At 46.5% G+C, this 18,719-nt stretch overlaps 1 protein-coding gene and 1 long non-coding RNA gene across 2 annotated transcripts in view; one reads left to right on the plus strand and one right to left on the minus strand.

Annotated features, from left to right (window-relative positions):
• Nucleotides 1-18,719, plus strand: part of PPP2R3A (protein phosphatase 2 regulatory subunit B''alpha) — a 1,495,967-nt gene that overhangs the window by 149,982 nt on the left and 1,327,266 nt on the right.
• Nucleotides 263-17,669, minus strand: LOC115479343. The gene is made up of 3 exons (XR_003943661.1): nt 17,591-17,669; nt 10,242-10,247; nt 263-274 (listed from the first exon to the last, which is right to left on the minus strand). It is a non-coding gene; the product is annotated as an uncharacterized LOC115479343 (long non-coding RNA).

Below are 18,719 nucleotides of genomic sequence, written 5' to 3' on the forward strand. Positions count from 1 at the left end.
ATTGCGGCGGTTCAGCCAGGAGAGTTTCTCACGTCTCTAGACCTGAAAGAAGCTTACTTGCACATACCGATTTGGCCCCCGCACCAGAAGTTTCTGAGGTTTGCGGTGTTGGGAAACATTTCCAGTTCAGGGCCTTGCCTTTTGGCCTCGCCACAGCTCCCCGAACCTTTTCGAAGGTAATGGTGGTAGTAGCTGCTTTTCTCAGGCGAGAAGGTATCAGGGTTCACCCGTACCTAGACGACTGGCTCATCAGAGCAGACTCTGCAACAGAGAGCTTACAAGCTACAGCCAGAGTGGTCTCAGTACTGCAATCTCTAGGCTGGGTCGTCAATATGGCCAAAAGTCACCTGTCCCCTTCACAATCTCTAGAGTTTTTGGGGGCCAGGTTCGACACAGTCTCGGGCTATGTGTTCCTACCCGAGCTAAGGCGGTTGCAAGCTTCAGAATCAGGTCCGTCTGCTCCTGAGGATGCCCCGCCCGCGAGCTTGGGACATTGTCCAGCTGCTGGGATCGATGACAGCCACGATGGAAGTGGTACCCTGGGCGAGGAGCGCACCTGAGACCTCTACAGTATTCCCTACTCCGGAGATGGTCTCCTATTTCTCAGGATTACCAATGCAGACTTACTTGGCTCCCTGCGGCCCGTCTCAGCATGGAGTGGTGGCTCTCGGACAGCATGCTGCGGCGAGGAATGCCGCTGACGCTCCCCGTTTGGTGCCTAGTGGTAACAGATGCCAGCCTGAAGGGCTGGGGTGCACACTGCAAGGGGAAGCATGCCCAGAGTCTATGGACACCCGAGGAGTCGGAGTGGTCCATCAACCGCCTAGAGTTGAAAGCGGTGTTTCAGGCGCTTCTGGCCTTTCAAGTGACCCTGGAAGGATTGGCTGTCAGAGTAATGTCGGACAACACGACAACGGTGGCCTATATAAATCGACGAGGCGGAACAAGGTGCAGAGCACTAGCCGCGCAGGCCGAACTGATTTGCCACTGGGCCGAGCTGCATCTTCAGTGTCTGTCGGCAGCTCATATTGCAGGTCAGAGCAGTGTGCAGGCCGATTATCTGAGCAGGCATCAGATCGATCCAGCAGAATGGAATCTGGCAGACGAAGTATTCCTGCAGATCTGTGCCAAATGGGGCAAGCCCGTGATGGATCTAATGGCGACAAGTGCCAATACCAAAGTCCCGTGCTTCTTCAGCAGACGGAGAGATCCTCGCTCGGCAGGGTTGGATGCCTTGGCTCAACCCTGGCCTCCGGGTCTACTTTATGTGTTTCCCCCATGGCCCTTGATAGGGCGCCTGCTCTTGCGGATTCGGCTGCACCCAGGAGAAGTGGTCCTCATCGCCCCGGATTGGCCCAGGAGACCTTGGTATGCAGACCTCCGACAGATGCTCCTGGAGGTTCCTCTGCCATTACCTCTGGTACCGAACCTGTTGACTCAGGGACCGGTAGCCATGGAGGACGCCGGCTGCTTTGGCTATTGAAAGGGCGCAATTGAGGGATAAAGGTTATTCCAATAAAGTTATTTCCACTCTCCTGCAAGCCCGCAAGCGGTCCACTTCCATGGCTTATGCCAGGATTTGGTGCCTGTTTGAGTCTTGGTGTGCTTCCAGAGCCATTGTTCCAATGCGGGCTCCTGTCTCGCCGATTCTGGACTTTTTGCAGGAAGGTGTACAAAAAGGCTTGGCCTATAATTCCCTGCGGGTGCATGTGGCAGCGTTGGCCTCCCTACGTGGTAAGATGGAAGGCGTGTCTTTGGCTGCTCACCCAGATGTGGCACGGTTTCTTAGAGGGGTGCTTCGGCTCCGACCTCCAGTGCGAGCACCCTGTCCAGCTTGGAACCTGGGGCTAGTTTTGAAAACCCTGCAGGCATCTCCTTTTGAGCCGCTTCGGCGAGCATCGGAGAAAGACTTGACACTGAAGGCCGTTTTTCTGGTGGCCATTACCTCGGCGAGACGGGTGTCAGAGCTCCAGGCGCTGTCCTGTAGAGACCCATTTCTGCAATTTTCAGAGTCCGGAGTCACGGTTCGGACCGTGTCTTCCTTTATGCCTAAGGTGGTTTCAGCCTTTCACTTAAACCAGCCTATTTTCTTGCCCTCTTTTTCAGAGGAAGAGTTTCCAGAATCTTTTGGGCAGCTGCACCTTTTGGATGTGCGCAGGACTCTGCTGCAGTATCTGCGAGTTACTAACTCTTTCAGGACTTCTGATCATCTGTTTGTTTTGCTATCCGGTTCTCGCAGAGGGTCTCCAGCGTCTAAAGCCACTATTGCCCGCTGGCTTAAAGAAACTATCTTTTCAGCTTATCTTCTGGCCGGCAGGGTTCCGCCTGTAGCCTTTAAGGCACATTCTAATAGAGCGATTTCTTCCTCTTGGGCTGAAACTGGAGCACTCTCTCTTCAAGAGAGATGCAGTGCAGCAACATGGGCTTCTAAGCTCTCCTTTGCCCGACATTACAGGCTGGATGTGGCTGCCAGGAGGGATGCGCGTTTTGGTGCACAAGTGCTAGCGCGTGGTGTGGCTTGTTCCTACCCTATCTAGGGATTGCTTTGTTACATCCCATACGTAATGGCTTCATCTGCTTGATGACAAGGAAGGGAAAATTAGGTTCTTACCTTGGTAATTTTCTTTCCTTTAGTCATAGCAGATGAAGCCATGAGCCCTCCCTGTATGATTGTCTGTATGCTGTGAATCTGTTTTTCAGGTTCTGTTCTAATTTCCTGAAGTTCCTTCCTTGGGAGAAAGTTGGAAAACAATCTTCAGGATTCATGTTCAGTTTAAATTTAGGAGGATGTGTTCATTCCCTCCAGTGTGTTGGGAGGATGTGTGATTCCCTCCAGGAGGCGCGTGTGTTCCCCTCCAGTTCTGTAAATAGGAGGATGAGTTTCATTCCCTCCAGTGTGTTGGGAGGATGTGTGATTCGCTCCAGGAGGCGCGTGTGTTCCCCTCCACTTATACAATAAGGAGGATGAGTTTATTCCCTCCAGGAGGATGTGCATTCCCTCCTTTATGAGTTCATGCCCTTGTGATGGGCCATCGTTCGCTGTGAGGAAAGCTCTTGTGATTCCCATTGCGGTTTGCCATACTGCTTTGGAAGCTTCAAATACTGAAGAGGCAGTGGAGCTAGCTGGCCAAGAGGGCACTGTGAAAGTTTGAGTGCTCTCTATCGCCCCTGCTGGTTGATGGACATAACCCATACGTAATGGCTTCATCTGCTATGACTAAAGGAAAGAAAATTACCAAGGTAAGAACCTAATTTTCCCTTGCCGCACAACACTGTGGTGGTTGAATCCGTCCTCAATCGGACCAAGAGTTGTCTCATGCCTTGGCGTCAAGGGACAAGAGGCCAGGACTTTAGATTTCTTTGGGAGGAAGACCTTTCAGGCTTCAATGCTCATTGCCCACCTCCAGTCCTACCAGCTCTACACGAGCCTTTACTTGGAGTCTTTTGTGAGCAGTACACTGACTTTGGCAGACTCTCTCCCTTCAGAGCAAGCTGCAGAGCTTTGCCAACTGGCTAACAAGCAGATAAATTTTAGGCATTATCTGGCAAGGGGTGCCTGTGATACTTTTGATGTTGCATCCAGACTCTCTGGCATGTGTGTAGGGATGCACAGACTCTCATGGCTGTGTCTATGACCTGAAACCAGTGGTTCAAGAGAGGTTGTAGGACATGCTGTGTTGAGAGGACACCTTGTTTGGAGAGAAAGTGGAAGAGGTCGCTGACCTAATTAAGAAACATACGGATATTATCCACACTCTCTCTCTCGTCGTACTCCATCTGCATCTTCTTCAAGAAGAAGATTAGTAGGAATGCTGCCTAGACCTAATCAAAAATCTTCTTCTTGAAGAAGATGCAGATGGACTACGCAGAGAGAGAGAGTGTGGATCTCAAAGGTGTAGGTTCCCACCTTCTGCTCATTCCACTCAGGCAACTCAGGCCAAACATCCCAAGCCTCGCCAACCCCATTCTCAGAAGTTCCATCTGGCTCCCCAGGCAAAGCAGAGCACGGGCTTTTGACTGGCTCCAGCAGAGCATAGTCACTCAGAAAGTATTCATCCCAGATTACTTTCCGATCGAGGGGAGGTTCATTTTGTCCCAGCACAGATGGCCCCTTGTGACCTCTGGTCGGTGGGTTCTTCAAATAGTTCGTCTTGGGTACACACTGAATTGGCGGACACCTCGAAATTGCCCACCGAGAGCATCTTTCAGCACAAGCAAAGGAAAGCTCCGCCCTTCTACAGGACTGAGTGGTCAAACCCATACCACCAAAGGAAGAAGGAAAGGGATTGTATTCTGGGTACTTCCTTGAAACCCAAAAAATAGAGGAGGCGGGGGGAATACTGGCCCATCCTAGACCTAAGGGCTCTGAACAAATTTCTAGTAAAGGAAAAGTTCAGGATGCTTTCCCTGGGTGCTGTTCTTCCTCTAAGGGCCAGGTCCCATTAAGAATCCGTCTACGTTTCCAAATTGGTAAAAATTTACCGATTTAGAAACACAGAGGGATTCACAAAGAGAATCGCATGCGAATGAGCTGCTTGTTGCTTTTGCGACCCAGTTCATTTGCATGTGATATGGGGGAAGCCAGTCAGTGAGCTGAGCATGCGCAGAACGGCTCTCATACACGCAGAGAAGCTGCGTGTATGAAATCAGTAGATGTAGCCCTTTTTTTTTGTTGCAAGCACGTTTTTTTTTTGGGGGGGGGGGGATGGACAGACCTGTGTTGGGGCTCCTTGCCTTCCCGCTGTTGAGAATATGCTCGAGGCTGCTCTCGGCTCTGAGGAATCAGCATCAGTGCTTGATTCCACCCCCAGCTGTTCCTGCTGCTTTCTTCTATTGGCTGGCTGACATCCTGGAACGCCCATCTCCCTGAAGATGGACTTTCATTGCTAGCTGCTGTTCCAACTCATCCTCCCTGCAAGGTTTCCCTGATGACATCACTCTAGAGCTGTGAGCTGAATGGATCCAAACTTCATGGTGTCCCCCTCCAGTAGAGTGGACGGGACATCCTAGGCCAGTGATGGGCAACCTTTTGAGCTTGGTGTGTCAAAATTCGCCAAAAAACCGAGCATAACTCGGGTGGTGTGTCACTTCGAGAAAAAAAACATAATTTCGCGATATTTGTAGTTTAAATAACAAAAATGTATAATTGTAATATATAACTGTATTTAATAAACCAAAACCTAATTATTTAACTTACCTGCTTAGTGACTTCTTGTTCATCTGTCAGTCGGTTTCTTTTGTTGGTCTTGATATTATTTAACTTGTGTGGGGTGCCGTGAACTAAGATAAGTGAGGGGGAGGGGGAATTCTTTAACTAATCTGCCTATTAGTGACTTTTTTGTTGCTGAATTTCATTGGCTAAATCTTCAATTGAAGGTTGGTATTTTGTACACTTCAAGCCCAAGCAAGCGCTACTAACTTCATCTTTCAATCTGTTTCTTTTGTTGGTTTTGATATTATTTAACGCTGAGAATAAGGTTTCACAAAAGTACGTAGAGGGAAAAATTGTGAGTAAAGCCATTGCTATATTTTTCAGGGTGCTAAAAGTGTCTGGTAATCGGATCCAGGCACTCCAAATTTCCTGGTAACTCAGATATTCTCTTAATAATTGCATCTTTATTCTGCATATCGTGAAATAGAACTGGTGCACATCTTAGGAGAGTTTCTTTAATAAATCCTCCCTCACTGAGTGCTTTTCCATGCTGAGCTATGGATGTGAGCAATGCTCAAACTTGCAGATGTTAAATTTGTAGAACCTTTTACAAATGTAAGGATGGAATTAGATTGGCTCTTATAAAAGTGTAGCTGCCTGGAAATGTATTCCTTCCTTTCATCCTCACTTTTTTTCAAGAGCTGGGAATGATTAGTTTCAAAATGTCTATTTATATTCCACGTTCTGCTTACTACCGTTTCAGTACATAGAACGCAAAATGATCTGCCATTTTTTTCTATAATGCCATACATCTCGGTCCATGTCTCTTGAAAGGGTCGGCTACTGCTACTACCACTTCCTTTACTTAACCTTGGTTTTTTATTTTTGGGTTCTCCATCAGGGGGGCAGTGACAGAAGATAGAATTATAGATAGCCTGTTAGCCCTGCAGGCAATTAGGGGTTAACTAGCCTAACTGACCACCTTATGTAAATTAAGATGGCTGCCGCTATTTCTAATGGCGGGAAACGGCACCCATAGCACATGCCCTAGCCTCTCCCAGCCTCCCCTCACCTATCTCAGTAATGATGGTCAATTAGAAATCCACGACACCCCAGAACAGTAGATTGGATGATGGTTGCTGTGGTTATGTGGTTGCTGGTAATGGCGATCACAGGGCCCTTAGAGATGCATCCCCCACGGCATTCCGCTGCTCTCTGCTCCGCCGGCCGGAAGTGAGGTCAAACGGCCATGCAGGAGCCGGGACAGAGGGAGCAGCAGGGAGGGAACGAGCGGAGGACTCGGAAGGAGCCAATAGGAGCGCACAAGGGTAAACATGCACCGGGAGGGGGGGGTGTGATTTCGCGGGGGGGGGGGGGGGGGGGGAGGTCGCGCTGCACCTTGGGGGGGGGGCGCATCGGCGATCTGCCCAGGTGTCAGCAAGGAACGCCGCTGCTTCTCTATGCGGCTACATGCGGCCGCGTGTCATCGAAAATGGCTACGCGTGTCATAGGTTCGCCATCAGGGTCCTAGGCTGACACTGTCCAATTGGTTTAGCCCCTCTCTGTTGTGCTTCTAGCATGGGGGATTATGTTTCCCACAGAAACTGTTTGACCCTTGTCTTCCTTGCATTTTTGGTAAGTCACCATTACTTTTATGTTTACATTTACTGCCCCCCCCCCCCCCCAATTTCTTGCCAGTAAAATGTCATTTGAGAAAAGAATCATGGCACGGCTGCGTGTAAGCTGGTGTACTTTTTTTGTGTGTGTGTGCTCCTTCTTCCCTGCCTTGTTTCTCCCCTTCTCTTATTTGCGATAATGAAGAACCGGCAGGTTCAGACCTCCCGTTAAAATTTCCACGTTAAATATAAGGACTTCTTTTGTGCATGGGGTCAGAAACAGCAGTGCATCGCCTTGCATGCACATTATAAAAGTAATTAGCTCATTATAATAGCTTTGCATTCAGCTTTCGTTTATCTGCTACCGTGACAGGAAAATGGCTCAGAGAACCCTTTTGTGCATGTCCCAGTTTACTAGCGTGCTAAACCAGCTAGAACTAGTTTAAAAACCACGTTTAGTGCATTTGGCCCTAATTCAGAAAAACGACTGGTTAAGCTCTCTGAGCTTAAAGGATGCCTATACCCACATTTCGATACTTCCAAGTCACAGGAAGTATCTCAGATTTTGAGTGGTGAAATGCCACTACCTTTATCACGTTCTGCCTTTTGGCCTGGTGTCTGCACCCAGAGTTTTTACTAAGTGTCTGGCAGTAGTCGCAGTGTATCTACGCAGACTGGGGGTGCATGTATTTCCCTACCCAGACGATTGGTTGGTCAAGAGCACATCTCAGGAAGGAGCCAAAGAATCAATGAGGATGACTGTTCAGGTGTTGGAGCTACTAGGGTTTGTCATCAATTACCTCAAGTTCCACCTACACACAGTTTGCCAATTGGAGTACATAGGAGCCTTCTAGATACAGTGGAAAGTTGTGTTTCTGGAGTCATTGAGCTCCAGGCCCTGTGTACTAAATTTCATTACAACAGAATAGTTTTCCACACACACCGCTGAGTTCCATCTTAACCTGTCAATTGTTCTACCAACATTTTTCCCAAAACCTCATGCTCATCCGGGCGAAAATGTACTGCATGCTTTAGATTTCAAACAAGCCTTAACCTCTATCTGGAGCGGACTCAAACCCATAGACAGTCCACCCAGCTTTTCATTTCTTTGACCCGAACAAGTTGGAGGGGTGGCCATTGGCAAACGCACACATCAAACTGGATAGCAGATTGCATTTCTTTTGCTTATGTCGAGGCTGGGCTGACACTTGAGGGATATGTCACAGCTCACAATGTCAGAGCCATGGCTGCGTCGGTAGCCCACTTGAGATCAGCCTCCATAGAGGAGATATGCAATGCAGTGATGTGGTCTTCGGTCCACATATTCACTTCCTACTACTGTTTGGATCAGGATGCCCAACCTGACACAACAGTTCTGCAGAATTTGTTTGGTGTCTAGAATCCAATTCCACCCTCATAGACCCTGTTTCATTCTGTTCCAGATTGCACCTTCACAGCTAGTCTGTATTTAATTTAAGATTGATTGAAGCTATAGTCTTGATGTTTCGAGACTCAATTATCCTAGCTTTATTGTTCTCAGTGAGTCTGGTAGCTAGGGATTCCCAGACGTGAGAATAAGAAGGCCTGCTTGTCCTTTGAGAATGCAAAGATACTTACCTGTAGCTGGTGTTCTCAGAGGACAGCAGGTCAATTTTTCTCACATACCCTCCCACCTCCCCTAGGAGTTTAATTTAGTTGTAGGCTTTTTGCTTCAACTGACTGGAGGACTTGTGCTTGCACTTCAGGTGGGAAGGCACCAGCGCATGCATGGTGAGACACTGCTAGAATTTTCTATTGTACTTGGTAGTCAGCATCCACACCGAACTATGTCGGATGACATCACCCAGATGTGAGAATAATTGACCTGCTGTCCTCAGAGAACACCAGCTACAGATAAGTATCTTTGCTGTTTTGCCTGTGCAGAACTGTCAACATATAATGGCCATCTAGGCCCACCACTACTTTCTCTTCAATACATTGTACAGTACATTGTACAATACATTCTCTACAATACTTTCTTCATTCATATAGCAGTCCTGGCCCATCCTTTTCCAGAAGAGGCTACAATCAATTCTTGAACCCAGTTACACTGTAATAGACATAAGTAATGTATGCAGGACATAACAAAATTGTAAGTTCCTATTTAGAACAGGGCTTGACAAAGTTTCTTAGGATCTAGGAGCCATCCCAAAAATCTAGGCACCAGACTTGGATATACTGGAATTTGTATTCATTTTAATTACATTTATAAATTATATTAATTACATTTATAAATAATGTGCTCAAGATGATGCATAGCAGGTAAGGATCAGATAGGAGGCAACTTTCCCCATCGTCCACCCACCTACAGTCTATCTGGCAATGGAAACAGGCTTTAAGCTGTGGTTGGTGGGTCAGTGGCAGAGAAGCCAAAGCTGCAGCTACTGAGGGACAGTGCACCCACGCACCTATCCCCAAAACCTGTAGCCTTAGTATCTCTCCATTGCCTACCTGCCCCTTGCAGTTGCAGTTTTAACCCCTCCCCACTGCTAGTTCCATCCAACCCTGCAAACACAGCCACTCTTCATCACCTACCCAACCACTTCAGCAGCAGCCTAGGTTCACATCTCCGTCCATAGCAGTAGCCTCTGAATCTCTCCTCTACCTCCCAAAACAGTGGCTTCTCTCAATCCCCTCTTGTCCCCCCAATACCCCCCAGGTTTTTTTAAAAATTAAAATTTATCCTACCAACAGGGTTACTGGAGAATCACCTCAGCAACAGTGCTCTTTAAGGGCTGCTTCTACTACTGCTACTATAGTTGCTAGCACTCCTGTCCTTCTCATCAAGGTGGCTCCATGTGACTCCCCCCACCCAGAGCATGCACACACACTCCTAGCTCTCTTTCTCTCTCTCTGCTCCATCTCCAGCAAGCACACACAAGCACTCACACATAGAAGTCAACTTTTCAGAACAATTGGGGTGAAGACTGCTCAATTTTGAGGGTGCTCAGCATCCACAGAGCTGGTATCTATGCGCACACACCCCTATTTCTCTTTCTCTGCCTCTTCCCAACACACACACACACACCCCACCCCATATACCCTCCTGTTGCATACACTCCCCACCCTGGTAGCTGTCTCCCAATGAAGATTCCCCCTCAAACTGAATTTTCAGTACTGCTCTCCAGCTTTTATTTCTCCACCTGCACAACTGTGGTTTTTTGTTGTTGTATTTGCATCCACAGAGGCATTCCTGTTGCTAGTGATATCATATGATCGTGGTAAACACAGCAGGCTGGCCTGAGTGGGTATTTCTCCTTTCTCTGTTCAATACCTGTTTTTGCACAAATAAATGATCCCACTCCCTAATCAGCAATCGGGTATCTGGGTGGCTCAGCTTCACCATCTGAGGCCCCAAACCTCTCATTCCCTTGACGCCAGCTCCAGCCTAGTGAGAAACAGAAGAAGAAAAGAAGAGTAGCTGTGCTTCAAACCACATCCTCCTTCTCTTTCTCTTTAGCGCTAAATGCAAAATTTGTTCCATACCAAGTAACAGAAGAGGAGGGTATAGCCTGATGTGCAGCCACTCTGCTTTCCTTCTGCTTCTATTCAGTGCTCACCGGGGACTTGCCATGGGTAGGATTGCCAACTTTTTGACAAAGAAAACCCAGACACCTGCCCTGATCCATTACCTGCCCCACTAGGGTTGCCATCTCAGAAGAAAAAAATGATACATGTATGTACATTCTCTAATTATTTCACAAATCCTGTCTGATGTTATGACAAACTAAAATGAAATAAAAATTTAGAAGTCTCCTCAGTAAGGCCTCCACTGCAAAACAAACTCATGCAAAAACACATTCAGAACCTTACTGTACCATCACAGCATTAACTCCTAGATTCAAAGTGCAACAACCTTTGCATGACAAGGCTATTACACCATGTCTAAAATACACAATCTAGTGAGGAAAACAGAACAAAGGGGAAATGCTACAGATCTCTACACAGAAACTACGTGCTAGCAGAATACCTCACCTTGCTCACATATGCAAAACACAGAAGACCCTCAACAAATATGATACAAGGAACCACAGACAGTCATGGTCCTACCATAGCTCTTGGTCCATGGCCCTGACTGCACCCGATGCTCAGTGTTCCACATCTGCACTATGCTCCCTCATCTCTGGGCGCCTGCTCGTGCCACAGCCTGGGGCGCAGTACTCTCAGTGAGAGTCATGGAGGCGGATGCAGGAGGATGACATCTCGTCCCGGGAAGTACTTATCCACCACCCAGATGCTACCTTGGGCTTCTGTGTCTGAACGCTCCTGACTTTTTGTCCTGCAGTTGAACACGCTCTTGGCTCCTGAAGACGCTCCTGAGTCTACTTCTGGCTGTGCCTTGTGCTTGGAGATGCTTTCCAGCTTCTGTGTGAGTGGGTTCCTGAGACACTTTCCCGCTTCTGTGTGAGTGGGTTCCTGAGACGCTTTCCAGCTTCTGTGTGAGTGGGTTCCTGAGATGCTTTCCAGCTTCTGTGTGAGTGAGTTTCTGAAATGCTTTCCAGCTTTTGTGTGAGTTGGTTCCTGATACGCTTCCCAGCTTCAGTGTGACTGGGTTCCTGAGGCCCTTCCTTCGTTGAAGGATGTCTTACCCCTAGACTCTTTACTTGCCTTTGTTCCTGGGTTGCTAGCTCTGAGTCTTGTTCCTGAGGTGCTCCCATTTTGCTTCTGAGCGTGCCCCTGTGCCTGTTGTGCTACTGCCCCATTGCTGATAATAAATCTGCTCCTGTGGCGGTTCTACCTTGTCCTGTGGAGGAAGCACTAGTCTCTAGTACCAGCCCACCTGATACTCTGTCAGCTGCAGTCAGTATCCTGATAGCGGCTCAAGGGCTCATGACTTGGATCATAATACAGACCAGTAATAGAGATATGAAGGCAAAAAGCTGAACTGGAAACCTCAAGGAATCAGACTAACACAGCAATACTAGAGAAACAGAAATGGAAATTCAAGAAATGCACATTTCCTAAAGCAGACATGATCCAAGTGATAAATTCAAAATACGATATTTTTTTTACCTATATTATCAGTGCATTTTATTTTTCCTTTCAATTTGATCTGTGTCTCTTCCTTTCCAGGCTTTCCTGTCTATTTAACATTTCTTTTCTCTGCCATCCATCTTCTCTCTGTGTCTCTGTCTGGCATCTCTCCTTAGTGTCCCTGTTCCTATCTTCCCCCCATGATCAACATCTGCCTTCTGTGTCTCTATTCTTCCCCCTGTAATCAACAACACGCCTCTGTGTGCCTATTCTACCCCTTCTCTAGCATCACCCTGTATCCCTATCTCTATTCTTACTCTAGTATCTCTTCTCTGTGCCTTTCCCTCCCCTCTCTTCCCTTCCTCCTACACCCGAGTTCCTCATCTCTCTTTCTCTGCTGCTTCTCCCTCATGGGAGTTCCTCTCTCCATCTGTGGGTCAGCGTCTCTCCTGCTCTAATCCACCCTTAACCCCTGATTTGGTCTTTGCTACTGCCTCTTCACTCCCCTGGTCTGATCTCTCTTTCTCACCTCTTGTGCTCTCCTTTCTTGCAGACCCAGCACATCTCCATGTCCCTCCAGCCTCCCTGGTCCAGCACATCTCCTGCACCCCCAGTCCAGCACATCTCCATATCCATCCAGTTTTCCCAGTCCAACACATCACCATCGCCCTCAAGCCCTGCTCCTAGGGTCCAGCACATATCCATTTCCCTCCATCCCCCCTAGGTTCTAGCACATCTGTATCTCCCTCAAGCCCCCCTCCCAGGGTCTAGCACATCTTCACTGCTTTGCGGTAGAGATTTCATGATGGTTTGGTTCTGGTATTACTACATACCCTATTATTTTCTTGCACTTCTTGATCAGTTGTTTAAGGACAAAGCTGCTGTTTCCCTTAGTCCCCAGCCACAGTGTGTACCTTATTAGCAGGTACACTTAAGAGGCATATTTTCAAATAACTTAAGAGTCCTTTTACAAAGCATCGGTAAGCCCAAAGCAAGCTTACTGCACGCTAACCCCGAGCTACTGCCAGCCCAATGCGGCTGCTGGCGGTAGTTTAGAGAACTGCACAGGAGTAGGAATAGCGGGATACCCGCGGGAATCCCCTGCATGTCTGTGGGGATCCTGCGGAGATGGATCTGGGTCCGTGTGAATCCCGTGGGGATGGAACTAGATCCTGCAGGATCACCGCGGAAGTGCTTTCCCTCCTCCGAGCACAGGGTGCCCTCCTGGCACATACCTCCAGGTACCCTGGTGGTCTGTTTGCTTATTCGGGGCAGGAAAGATCACTACTCTTTCTTGCCCGCTGCCGTGGCGCTGATCCTGTCCTCTCTGCTTTTTTAAGATGGCTGCTGAGACTTCCAGTGGTCTTGTGAGTGTATCGCTGGGAGTCTCGGCAGCCATTTAAAAAAAGAAGAGAGGAGAGGATCAGTGCGTGGCAGCGGGCAGGAAAGAGTGGGGATCTTTCCTGCCCCGAAGAAACCATTAGACCACCAGGCTGCCTCAAGCTATGTGCCAGGAGGGCACCCAGGGTCGGAAGGGAGATGGATGGATGGAGTCGGTAAGGTATACAGGTGAGTCTGTTTCCCCTTCCTCGCGCCACTGTCATCGCCGTACACTCAAAACAAAGCGAGCAAACCTATAAGCTACTGCATCCACGTTGTTCTTTATTGTTGGTGGCATTTTTATTTAATCTCCCTTATGTTTTCAAACATGCCGGCTTGTGCATCATATGGATGTACACAGAGGAAGTATAATGATGGAATAACTTTTCATAGGTAGAATAGTAATTTGTTACAAATCGTAATCAGTGTGTTATTTGGAGGGGCTGGTTATAGCGACACCCTAGCATGTGTTGTATTCGGGTAGAGATTTTTTTCTCCTGGTAAAGGGCCACTAAAACAGACAACATGTTATGAGAATCAGGTGCTCAACATTCAGAGTTTCTATCTATTTACTTATATTTATATCCCACGTTAAACACGAATTAAGTTGAAACCTGGGAGCATTTAAAATCTTTTTTTTGTGTGTCTACATATGGGAATGTGCTCCTTTTGTTTTCTGAATTGCAGTGGTATATTATAAAAATTCACTTGCCTTTTTTATTACCACTTTTTCACATAAAGGTATTGAATAATTAGAGAAGGGCTTCCTTCATGCAGAAGTTTTGTCCAGCATCAGTCTAAATGTGTCAACATTGTCCAGTTCAGAACACTATTAGCTGCAAAATTCATACAAAGTTAATTATGTTCAATAGAAACTAAATCTGTTGCCTCAGGCTGCTTGCTATGTGAATATTGCATCAAATATGACATATTAAGGACATTTGCTTTAAACTTTGTTTTAATTTATTTATCCAGTCCTTACCTCTACATGGTTTTGCTTTTTTATCCCAAAGATGAATCCTAAAGGTAGTTGAACAATTAGGTATAAACTGTGTTGTTTCTGACTTTACCTGTTTTGGAATTTGGACTGCTTTGGGTCCTGTGCTGAGCTGTACATCTGTCTAAGAATATGGAAGAAAATGATTTATGTTACTTTTACTAGTATTTTTACTGCTTATAGAATCTGGCTTTCTTGGGGGGGGGGGGGGGGGGGGTCAAGGTGACTGCGGCATGGCAAGAGCTTGGCGGGGTGGGAGTTGGGTTGGAGGAGATTACTTGCAGTGGGGATGGGCTAGATTCCTGCAGGGACGGGTGAGATGGGCTACATTCTCGCGGGGGACAGGCTAGATTCCCCTTGGGAATGGATGGGGACAGGTTAGATTCCAACGGGGATGGGCGGGAATGGGTTGGATTTCTGTCCCCATGTAACTCTCTACGGTAGTTCCACCTTGAGCGTGCACCATTTCTGTTGTACCAGAATTTTTTTAAAATAGCGCGGTGGTAACCCGCTGGTAATTGTACATCTCTGGGTTACCACGGGAGCCCTTACCTCCACCTCAGTTTCTTTTGCCAGCTTCTTGCTTTTAATATACCTATGTGGTTAAAAAGTGATGTGAAGGAATCTATTAGAGTTATAAGAAAATCCTTCAGATTGAAAATAATAAGAAACAGCAGTCTCGTCGCGGGAGGTGTTGCTGGAGGTGCAATGGAGCCGCGATCCTGTCAGCGGGAAGTGGAGCGCAGGGCGATGGTGGGCTGCGTGGTCCCAGAATAGGCCCAGCTTCCCAGGGCTCTGCGTCGCCTGGTAGCTGCGACCTTCGTCGGAGGAACTGTAGTGGCTGCTTGGGGAGCAGCTTCCATCTTCTTCTGCAGCCTGCATATTTGCATCGGACTGCTGGATCGGTTTCATCTCTCATCCTGTTGCCTCTGTCCATTCCTCTGTATCCTCGGCAGGCAGCGAAGGAGGGTTTAGCCACTCGGGCTCCGAATCTCATCTGAAGACCTTCCTAACATCATATTTATGGCCCATGTTGGAGGACATTCTCACCTTTCCTTTTTGTTTCTTTTATTTAATCAATTTCTGCTTTCCCTTCCCTTCTCCTTTTGATTTTCTGCCCTCTTAACTGTCATTGTACTTGATTTCACAGTTCATTGTAAGCCACTTTGAGGCTGCTTTAAGTGGTATAAAGCGGGGTATAAATGTTCTGAAATAAATAAATAAGGAATGGCAAGTCAAATGTAAAGAGCTGATTAACATTAATATTAGCATTAACAATAAATTTATATTCCGCCATATAACTTTCGGTTCAGTGCGGATCGCACATTAATGAAGACTTGACATTTCTAGGAATAACAAGAAGTAACTTAACAGAGATAGATTATCCCTAAACTACACATTCTATTCATCATAATTTAACACAAACGTTTTAAATGAATACGTTTTGATCTGCTTACGGAACAACTTATAGGAGATTTTAGATGTCAAGAGATCTTTAATAGTCTTATCCAAGCAAACCATTTGATATGAAAGGAGAGTGTCTATTGATCTAGTTCTTCTCATGTATTTTAGAGAAAGAAAAGTAAAAATATTCTAGTAACTCTAATTTTGTTTATGAAGGAAGGCAAAGAGAGACTTTGAAAAAAAGATTACATTGGAGGCAAAAACACATAGTAAAAGCTTTTATAGGTATATTAGAATCAAGACGCTGGCAAAAGAATCAGTTGGACTGCTAGATGACCAAAGATTAAAAGGGGCACTCAGGGAAGACAAAGCCATAGTGGAGAGATTAAGGGCTTCTTTTACAAAGCCGCGCTACCAATTAGTTCGGCAAATGAGAGGAAGCCCATTCAACTCCTATGGACTTCCTCTCATTTGCCATGCGGCAATCACTAGCATGGATTTGTAAAAGAAGCTTTCAATGAATTCTTTGCTTCAGTTTTCACCAGGGAAGATTTGGGAGAGATACTGGTGCCAGAAATGGTATTCAAAGCTGACGAGTCACAGAAACTGAATCAAATCTCTGTAAACCTGGACGATGGACGATGTAATGGGGCAGTTTGACAACTTGAAGAGTAGCAAATCACCTGGACTGGATGGTATTCACCCCAGAGTACTGATAGAATTGAAAAATGAACTTGCAGAACTATTGGTAGTAATATGTAACTTAGCTTTAAAATCAAGCATGGTACTGGAAGATTGGAGGGTGGCCAATGTAACGCCGATTTTTAAAAAAGGTTCCAGAGGTGATCTGGAAAATTATAGACCGGTGAGCCAGACATTGGTGCTGGGCAAAATGGTGGAGACTATTATAAAGAAAAGAATTACAAAGCATATTCATAAGCATGGATTAGTGAGTCGTGGAGACGTGACGTCTAAATCTGAATTTGTACGTTTTACACAAAACGTCCAAATTCCGAACAGGAAAGAAGGTAATTTTCAACAGAAAGAAAGTCTAATCTTTTTCTTTTGAAAATACTGTTTTGAAAAACATTTTGTGATTTGGACATTTTGTTTTTCGGTCCATTTTCAAACAAAAAACGTCCAAATGCAAAACGCACAAAATGAAGCCATTAGGATACAGACAGTGGCGTAGCAAGAGCGGCTGCCACCCGGGGCGGTTCGCCGCTGCGCACCCCCCCCTGGGTGCAGCACGACACACCCCCCTTCGGAGCATCGATACCCCCCCCCTCGGCGCATCACCCCCCCCCTCCCCGGAGTGCATTCATACCTGCTGGGAGCTGCGTCGGTTCCGCTGGTTCCCTGCTCTCTCTGCCCCGGAACAGGAAGGAACCTGTTCCGGGGCAGAGGGAGCAGGGAACCAGCGGAGCCGACACCCCCCCCAGCGGCGTGCACCCGGGGCGGACCGCCCCTCCCCTTCCTACGCCACTGGATACAGACCATAAGAAAAGTTTTAGTCACAGGAAAGCATACATAGAGGATAACAAAATGTTCAAACTGCTGTAGAATCAGTCAGTTTTACATCTGAAAAATTATTTTGTAGGAAGATTAATATTTCAAAATATCAAAACATTCAGAAAAATGAGACAGTAGTGCTTGTTCTGACTGTGGTGCTAGTCACACAGGAGTAAAATTATTTACATGTCCTCAGTGTGGTAAAAGATTCACAGGCAAGACATCCCTCATAGTTCATCAGAGAATCCATGCAGGTGTAAAGCCATTTACATATTCTGAGTGTGGTAAAAGCTTCAGAGGATCCACACAGGAGTGAAATCATATATATGTGCAGAGTGTGGTAGAAGTTTCCACTGGAAGGGAAACCTCACAGTGCAGGAGTGAAACCATTTACATGTACAGAGTGTAATAAAAGCTTTCGTCGGAAGGTAAACCTCAAAATGCCGTGCACAAAGGAGTAAAACTATTTACATGGTTTGAGTGTGGTAAATGCTTTGGTTGGAAAGAAAGCCTGACACGGTATCAGAGAATCCACATAGGGATTAAACCATTTACATGCACTGAGGAGGTAAAAGCTTCAGTTGCATTGGGACAGTCAATTATGGAATGTGCACTCTTGCTATGAAGTATGGAAAAATGGCACTCTGGTATTTAGATATATGTAATGAGACCTCCTTTTTATCTATAGATCAAAGCCCAAATCTGCTGATAAACCATAGACACAAGGCTCAGATGTTATAAAAAATAGAAAAACTTGGCATCTGAATAATGGAAAAGTGACATCCCATGAAAGCAATAGGGCACCCTTGGGGGCACTGCAGTGGACTTCATAAATGTTCCCAGGTACACATCTCACCATTGCTCCCTTACCATGTCTGCTAAGCCCCCTAAAACCCACTACCCTCAACTGTACACCACTACCATAGCCTTTGTGGGTGAAGGGGGCACCTATCTGTGGGTACAATGGGTTTCTGGTGAGTTTTGGAGAGTTCACAGTTTCTTCCACAAGTGTAACAGGTAGGGGGAGGTAGGAGCCTGGGTTCCACCTATCTGCAGTGCACTGCACCCACCACTAGACTACTCCAGGGACCTGCATTCTATTCTGATGGACCTGAGTATAACATCTGAGGGTGGCACAGAGGCTGGCAAGTAATGTTTTTCATCACATTTTTGGGGGGTGGGAGGGGGTTAGTGACCATTGGGGGGAATAATGGGAGGTCATTCCTGATTCTGTCCGGTAGTCATCTGGTTATTTAGGGCACCTTTTTGTGCCTTATTCGTTATAAAAACAGGTGTTGCTCAAAATGTCTTAGTCCTGGATGGTTATGTTTTGTTCCATTATGGCTGAAAAACGTCTAAATCTTAGGAACGCCCAAGTTACACCCTCCCTTGAGATATGGAGGCACTTCTGGCGGACTTCAGAGAAAAACATCTAAAAATAGGTTTCAAAAATGCTGATTTGGACGTTTTTGTGAGAAAAATGTCCAAATGCAGACTTATGCCACTTTTTGGACGTTTTTCTGTTTTGAAAATGAGCCCAAAAGCCAACATGGATTTAGTGAAGGGAAATCTTGCCTCATCAATTTACTACGTTTCTTTGAAGGAAGAACAAACATGTGGATAAGGATGAGTTGGTTGATGTGGA

The sequence above is a fragment of the Microcaecilia unicolor genome, chromosome 10, assembly GCF_901765095.1.
Source record: "Microcaecilia unicolor chromosome 10, aMicUni1.1, whole genome shotgun sequence".
NCBI classification, from domain to species: Eukaryota; Metazoa; Chordata; class Amphibia; order Gymnophiona; family Siphonopidae; genus Microcaecilia; species Microcaecilia unicolor.